At 41.8% G+C, this 8,728-nt stretch overlaps 1 long non-coding RNA gene across 1 annotated transcript in view; it reads left to right on the forward strand.

Moving 5' to 3' along the window:
• The window catches only part of LOC146855591 (uncharacterized), a 63,444-nt gene extending 56,815 nt beyond the window's left edge, over window positions 1-6,629 (forward strand). Inside the window, exons 2-3 of the long non-coding RNA XR_014981347.1 lie at window positions 680-730; window positions 4,719-6,629. This is a non-coding gene — a long non-coding RNA (uncharacterized LOC146855591). The remainder of the gene's footprint in view (window positions 1-679; window positions 731-4,718) is intronic.
• Window positions 6,630-8,728: the final 2,099 nt, after the last annotated feature.

The following is an 8,728-nucleotide window of genomic DNA, read 5'->3' on the forward strand; positions in this document are numbered from 1 at the left end:
TGAGAATACATGTGCAAGTAGAGACATACCTCAGTCAGAAGACCATCCAGGTCTTAAAACTTGACAGACTGCACTTCACATTTCAAGCAGACACTGAAAATGATGCGATATATTTGGAGTGTACCTTTCCGCAGACTCATAAAAAGTAGCCTAATCACTAATCTCTCTGCCAACATGTCTTAAACCTCACTTTTGTGCTGCAGCTTCACCATTCTACGACTACTTAGGGTGCTGGACCTAGCCAAATATAAAGCAGTAACCCTTCACTTGTCTCTGCTGTAAGTCTCACCATCTTTTGAAAGCATGCTGTCAAGACCCTGGTCTCTAGTATTCTTGACAACACAGTAGCTGCACGGTGCCTAGTTCCCAATGCCCTTCTCGGAACTCCCTTGCTAGGTGTTGGAATCGTTCGCAGGTAAGAACTAAGGGGGGAAAGGGGATTGGGACAGAGAAGAGACAGCTCTGAGGTATTCTGCCTGTTTGCCTCGTCTTCTTCTTTCAGTGCTGTAAAGAAATATATCTTTCAAGAACACTTCTCAATTTAAGTTGACTGTATCTTTTAAATAAGAATTTCTTGTCTTACCAGAATAACCTTGGAGCTAAGCCTCTCTTCTATTCTTCTCTACTTATGTTGAATACTTGTATTGAGAAGATATTTACTCGACTCTCTTTCTTGCAGGATAAGACTAGACATCTTCTATGCTTGGCTTTTGACACAGAGAAACATGAGGTAAGTTAACATTATACTTTTGTTATAACTTGGGAATTGGGGTAAGGGAATTTGACTTGTATACTGTTACTCACTGAGCGTTCGAGTTTCTTCAAATTCTGAGTAATTGTGGATTCTTATATTTTGACTTGAAGCTCTAGGTATTGTAACTATTAAATGAGGAAAGCTAGCACTAATATGCCTGGTTAACCGCTATCTACCTGCAGGCTGGAGGTTACTTCTATCTCCTTTATTTACTTTAACTTTTGGGTTTAGGTGTAACGCTGTGTGAGGGAATATACACGCCCACGTTACCTAAACTCATTAATGCCAAACAAACTTTTCTTCAAACTGAAGAGCGCTGAACTCGAGAATGCGAGTTTCTGAGAGAGTGCTCCAGTTCTCCTATCAAGTTTAAAAGCGGCGAGAAGAACCTTTCACGCCCGCATTAACCAATGAACTAGAATTCAGTCTGAACACTAATTTTAACTGACATGCGCAACTCAACTAATTTTGTTTCTGAGCATGCGCGCGCTTAAACACTAACCTGAAACTTGCCTCAGAACAGGAACCGCCGGAACTAATCGCGCGAGGCGCAGCTACCCTGACTAACATGACGCGAACCCAAGGTAAGCTGTTGCTCCAGTGAAATCTGCGGTGAAGTGCGCCATAGAACGTTGGTGCGTGCTTCACCTGGACCTGAAGATTCTTAAAAGAAACTAGACCGCTGAACCGCGGGCGCTCTGGCGGCCATGTTAGTATTCCAGCGCCGCCAGCATGCTCGCCAACTAGGGGCACAGCGGATTCCCAAGCTAGGGTGGTGGAGTTGAGGGGTATAGATAGTGGCCACAGCGGGGCTCAGAGGAGGAAACCTCCCGTGAGCCCTGACACATGCATGCATATGTCTGTACCTTTTGCTAGTACCATCATATATAAAATAAACATACAAATAGATGTACATCTGTGTTTTATACATCTAGCATCTTCAGATGCATAACACATATCACAATACATGTGCAAGTAGACACATACCTCAGTCACAAGACCATGAAGTCCTTAAAACATGACAGATTGCACTTCACATTTCAAACAGACACCTAGATTTATGTGTACTTCAAGTGAACTCTTTCACAGACTCATACAAAGTAGCATAATAACTAATTCCTCACCCAACATATCTTAAATCTGCTGCTGCTTTACCATTCTACTACTACTCAGGTATTGAGCCTAGCCAAATACAAAGCAGCAACCCTTCACATGTCTCTGATGTAAGTCTCCCCATATTTCTAAAAGCATGCATGCATATGTCTGTACCTTTTGCTAGTGACACTATATATAAAAGAAGCATACAAATAGATGTATACATGTGTTTTACACGTCTAGCATCTTCAGATGGATAACACATATCAGAATATATGTCCAAAGTCGAGACTTTCCTCAATCACAACACTATGCAGACCTGAAAATGTCTCAGAACACACTTCCCATTTCAAGCACACACCAAAATGTATGTGGCATATTTCAACTGTACCTCTCTAGAGACTTATACAAAGTAGCCTAATTTCTAATACCTAATGTCAACATGTTTTAAACATCAATTTTCTGCTGCAGCTTCACCATTCTAGTACTACTCACAGTGTTGAGCCTAGCCACATACAAAGCAGCAACACCTCTCTTTTATACATCTCGCATCTTAAAATGTATAAGACATATGAGAATACATATGCAAGTAGAGACATTCCTCAGACACAAGTCCAGGCACACCTTAAAACTTGACAGACTTGACATAAGACTATACACATAACTCATATCATTTATATTAGCTACTTTATAGAGGACATACACATCTTCAGTTGTAAAGAGTACAACATGTATTTCACATTGGCCATGATGGTATTTGACTGCTTCTCACACATACATTATTCATATACATGCATAGATCGCTATATACACACAAAATGGCATCTAGGACTTTTTGCACATTACACATCTATGTCAGTACCAAAATATGTGACATTTAACAGCAGTCACTACACTTCACTCTTGAACTCAAAAGGATATTGTAGCCTGTGTAAAAGGAAAATAGGCAGTTAGACAGATTCACATAGGCATTTCAGACATGTACTTGCTCCTCTGATGAGCCAGAGCTGCCTATAGAGGTATAGTACTTCCTCACCCACCAAATACAGCTACTCTGGTGAGAAGGCACAGGCCCGGTCACCTGTCTTGCCAGGAATCCTTGGTCCCAGAGGTCAGCAACAGAGGCCAAAGTGGAGGAGGTCTGATGGCAGCAGTGTCGGGAGGCAAGTGAGGTTTTTTCTAACCGCCATGTACATGTATGCGACAAACTCGCTTGTCAGCATTGACGGACACATCCATTGGCCTTTGTACGTTGCTTCACCATTGTTAGCCAATGGCTGTGTCCATCGTGGAGTTCACCGCCCACTAATCGCTCAACTTCTGCAGCAGCCAGCTGATTCCAAATGTCCTGATGGAGAGGTCAGGCTCCCGCTATTTCTAAAAGTGTAATTGTTTGTTTGTGACTGTTAGGAGCATAGCCACCACTCAAAATGGTGTCTAGTTTGTTTACATGTAACTACGAGTGACACTCATACATTTAAAAGTAAACATTCATTTGTGGTGCCTCACTGTGGATAAATGAGAGACTTGCGCAGTATTGCTAACACCTCCTTTTGACGGTATTTTGGGTGGATATAATAAAAGCAATACATTTGTGTAAACTATACATGTGAAATGTATTATTCAAACAATTTGTTCTATTATAATAATTTAAGGTGACTATTTTTCATATGTGAAGAATGATCGATAAAGCCAAAGGGGCCTTTAAAATGTGTTGTTAACCATATATTATTTTAGAATAACATGAGATGTGTTCTTTATCATATGTGATAATGTTAAACATGTTTTATAGGATAAAAATGTTCCTTAGTGCAGACATTTGAACCCTGGGAGGGTCAGGAGATAACAGGCTTCAGTGTACCAGGCTTTTCCAGACCTTGCCACCATGGAAGAAAGGGATATCATTAAGAAGTTCAGATTGAATAGGCAAACTATACTGTATTTATGTCCACAGCTGGAGCCTGATCTTTGGCCTCATAACAGGAATCTCACATCTATTACACCAATTGTCAAACTTATGGTAGTACTTCATTTTGTGGCCACAGTTTCCTCTCCTTACAATAAATTGTGGCAGTATCTGGTGGTATGTCACAACCAACTGTCAGTGGTGTGCTACAACACGTATTTCAGCAATGATAAGACACATCGACAGGTAGATCCAGTTCCCACGTTGTCATAATTGGACCAATGTGAAGAGTGATTTATATGCTTTTGCATGCCTACCACATGTGGTTGGAGCAATTGATGGCACCCATATTGCCACCGCATGCCAGGGAACAAGTATACCGGAATCTGAAGCACTTCCATTCAATCAAAGTGCAAATTGTCTGTGTACCTTATTTATACATCTCAAGCATCTGTGCCTGGTTCCCTTGTTCAGCCCATGATTCCTTTGTACTACGGAACAGCACTGTACCCTGCTGGACCTGATAAGGCCTGGCTTGTTGCTAAGTACTAGGCCTGGATGGTAAATTCTGTTCCACTCGCGGAATTTGGGTAATTTCTCGTTCCGCAGAGAATGCGGAATTGACAAAAATTCAGTGATCCGCGGCTTTGCGGAATTTTTTGCTTGTTCGCGCTTTCAAAAGGCGTGTTCGCAAAATATTTCCCCCCGAGCACGCAAACAGCATTCGCGAACAGGAAAAAAGCATCGCGAACGGGCGGAACAAGCAATTCTGCGTGTTCACAGAATTTCTGCGTGCTCGCGGAGATTTTATACCGTTTTGCGGAGCTTTGCGTATCGCGACTACGCCAATTTGACCCACCCCTAGTAAGTACAATCTGTCATGATATTGTTTGGCCAATTTCATGTAGTATGATCTTAAAATATGTGTTACATCTTTTGGCTCTTTTTTTGTCTTTCATCTAGGAGACTCAGCCTATCCCAACCGACCATGGTTGCAAGCAGCACGGAGGAATCCAATAACGCTAGGGGAAGTCCGCTTCAATATGGGAGAACATGAAGGCCAGTGGAGTGGACTTTCTGGCTCCTGAAGGTCAGAATTCATTGGACAGAACTGGTGAAGCCCTCCTCTACTCACCCACTAAGGTGTGCTAAATCACCATGGTCAGCTGCATGCTCAACAACATCTCCCTGCATCAGAACATCCCTTACATCCCAGAGGATGGAGACCATGAAGAGTCACCGGGTGAGGATCCTAAAATGCCAAATGAAGATGATAGTGGTGATGAGGAAGGAGTTGACATGTCAAGATGTCATTGACAACTTCTTCTCATGACTGTAAGTATATCTGTGCATTTACTCACTTTCACCATTGCACCAACTATTGATGTGATGATGAGTGAAGTATGTTGTGTTCATTTGTTAGGAAGGGAAAGCTTAGGGGAATCCAGGCCTGAGGTGTTTGTTGACCAAAGTGTTGACACTTTGACTACTGTGCACAGTTTTATTGTTTTTCTCTGAATGTTTTGTGAAAGTGTGTCCTCCAAAAGTTGACTTTATAATTAGATCTGGCTATGAAATTCCGCTCAGCTTGTGGAGTTTTTCCTACTCCTTCTCATATTCCTACTCGAAGTTTTTTCCTCACTTGTGCTCACCAACGTTAAGTTGGTGAACGCTAGCAAGGAAAATCTTACTCCAGACCCCCTTCCAGAGAGATTTCTCAACACATGTGGTCACAGATGGCCGCTACCACTTGCATTGAGGAAGCTGCCACTTGAGTAGAACATCTACTTGAGCAGTAGAAAGAAGCAGCGACCTCTTGCATTGCGCATGGTGCTGTTTGTGCTGATTTTCCAGCAGCGTACAAGCACCTAGTGCTAAAAATAAGCACCAACAGCACAACCTAACGCACTCCACCGCTTGCGGAACTCCGCGTAGCACAGCAGAGTTTTTTGGTCACTTCGCAGACTTCCACAGACTTCCACTCCATGAACTCCACCCTGGCCGATTTGTAATGTATCTAGTCTGTTAGGTTTGATTGGTAATATTTTTGTTTTGATCTGTTTTAGGTTTCACCACCACTGTCATCTTCATTTGGACATTTCAGAGTGGTGACATTTGCTGATATATGGGGCTGTTTCGAAGTATAAATGAAACATGGGTTGATTCTGAAACAGACAGGCACAGACTTTGGGTGTACAAATCGTATACCAAGATAACTTGCACATTGATTGAATAGGCGATTGAGGACTCCAAAGGACTTATTCTCTGTTGGGTTGCACTAAGGCAAGGTGTGTGCCATCATTTGCTCAAACCATATGTGGTGGTGGAGGCAAATCATGCTAGTCTCCCTTCACATTGGTTAAATTCTCATTGTGTGTAAAGTGTATGTAGCCCTTGATGTCTCATTATTGTAGGACATATACGTCTCGTGGCACACCACTGCAACTTGGTTGTGACATTCCACCAGACACTGAAACAGCGTATTTAAATGATCCTGCGGCCACAAAATGTGGTATTCACATTACGAGATGGAAAGTCTGGCTCAAGCTGTTGATTTCAATTAATTATAGTTTGCTATCTGACTGTTTTAGTATCTATCCTTTTCTTCCATCGTGTCAATTTCTGGAACTGTAGATATGCAAATGGCACTAGGTATTTGAGCTATGCATGAGTTGTAATGTTTTTTAACACTATGCCAACCAAATACTAGTGCTTGATTTTTGGTTTGTTTATGTCATTTCTGACATGTGTGGCACATTACCTACAGGGAAATCATCGTGGAATAGACAAACATTACATTGGTTGACATTACAAACTGTATGATGGTAGGTAAACTGACCACAAATTGAGAAAAGGAATACAAGAGCAGTCTTTGATGTTGGTATTTTGGGTTTTTATTGACCAAAAACTAAACAAAATATGAAATTGTCAGTTGTGGTAGATTAAACTGTCATGTGAAGTCAGATTTGTTTGAAGTCCAATGTTCAATATACACCAGGCATCAGAATAGGTAAAGATGTCCATAAATAGTCCACATAGTGAATTTGAAGCACACACTGGAGGAAATTGGGTGCAGTGTTTCTTATTGGCGGTGGAGGTCTTGCCTCTCTCTCTGTTGATAGTTTGGGGGGACAGCCCCTTCTCCAGCGGGGGTGGGATCCACAGCTGTGGGGACCTGGATGGTTGCAGGTAGTTTCTCCTGTGGCAGGGCCACAGATGTATTAGGGCTGGGGGAAGATGGTGTTGGGCCACAGGAAGGGGTAGATGATGCAGGGAAAGCCCGGCACACATGGGTGAGGATGTCCTGCAGCACCCCAGTCAGGGAGAACAAATTGGAGTTTTGTTTCTTTATCTGAAGATTGTGCTCCCTTTGCAGTTGCTTCATCTCCCAGAGCTTGGTAATGAGCTGGCCCATCATGTCTTGGGACTGTTGGCTGGCTCCCAAGATACAGTTGATGGTGCCCTGGGTAATAATGGTCTCAGAGGCCTGACTGTCCTGGCCTACAGGTTTCCTCCCATGTACACTACACCCCCAATGCTGTGCCCTTGATCCTGTGTTCCCACTCCCAGGCTGAGCAGATGAGCCAGGGTCCTCCTGCTCTTCCAGACTATCAGCGGAGTCCTCCCTGGAGACTTGGTCCTGGGGTAGAGTGAAACCTGCCTCAGCTGTGGGCCGATGTGGTCTTGCAGTTGGACATATTGTGTATGAAAAACATCAAACTGTAAAAGTCTTGATTTTACATGTAATACGATTGCAGCTAATACCCACAGCAACATAAAAGGAAAATAATGTAATGATGATTCCTTTCAGTGGCCTTGTAATGATTTACACAATCAGTTTGAATTCTACATACCATCTTTACATCAACAGGTAAGAAGATATCCTAAAAATGGTAGTAAGCATACATGAGATACACCAAACATTGGACACAACACAGTTGAGGTGAGGAATGTGAAAAAAACAGTCCAAGGCCTAGCAGGCTACCTATATGGCATAGACACAATTTAGAGGGATGTTTGTCATTGGGCTTCAAATGGACATTGTAAAGTACAATTTTGGAGGACACCACTTGTGTTCAGCATACCAAAGGACATACCTTAAAATTTGAAGCTCAACACAGTTAGATTAGACAGACAAATAAAAACGTTTCTATTCCATAACAGGTAATGGATGACATAATCAATTTACCACAGACACATTTCATGAGAGATCATCACATAGGACTTGATGAATAGTTGTCAGTTTAAAAGATGTGGCTACATGAAAGTAAAGAGAGAACTAACAAATATGACATTGCAACCTTATTTTCCAAAAAAGAAACACCGCATCATGTGAGTTGTAGTCATTGCAATGTAACATTACCGTAACTTGCTAAGTTGTACGTTGGCCATACCTAGTGATAATATGTAGTAAAAGTTGGGATACCATTTAAAAAAGGAAACACTCATGTGAAGATTGTTATCTGGTGTAGACACACTTACAAGAACCATCGCATCATGTGGAATGTGATGGAGATTAAGACCGTTAATCTTAAACACAACAAAACACCTACCAACAATTGAGCATATACTGCAAATACATCTAGGTTTCTATGTTTGTAAAAGGTGGGAAACACATTGGCAGGAGCTACATTAAAAGCAAAAAGGAGAATTTGGTTTAGTGACACATTGAGAAGTGCAACTTACCAGTCTCTACTTCACCAGGGATTTCTATCAAGCTTTCAGGATGCAGGATCTCATAGACCTTCTCCTCCTAAGGGTGCAGATTTAAGTGGGGCCTGGGAGAACTACTACTAGTCTGCATCCTGATGGTGCTTGAATAAATAAATAAATAAATAAATAAACAATAAACGCAAAACAAGTTGCAACATAAATACAAATAAAAAATGATGCAATTGATATAATAAATATTCATATGTTAACCTGAAACCGGTCTTAGGATGCTTGTTTCTGGTCCAGGGAGGACTTGGCTT

Source organism: Triturus cristatus, chromosome 4_1, assembly GCF_964204655.1.
Source record: "Triturus cristatus chromosome 4_1, aTriCri1.1, whole genome shotgun sequence".
Lineage (NCBI taxonomy): Eukaryota > Metazoa > Chordata > Amphibia > Caudata > Salamandridae > Triturus > Triturus cristatus.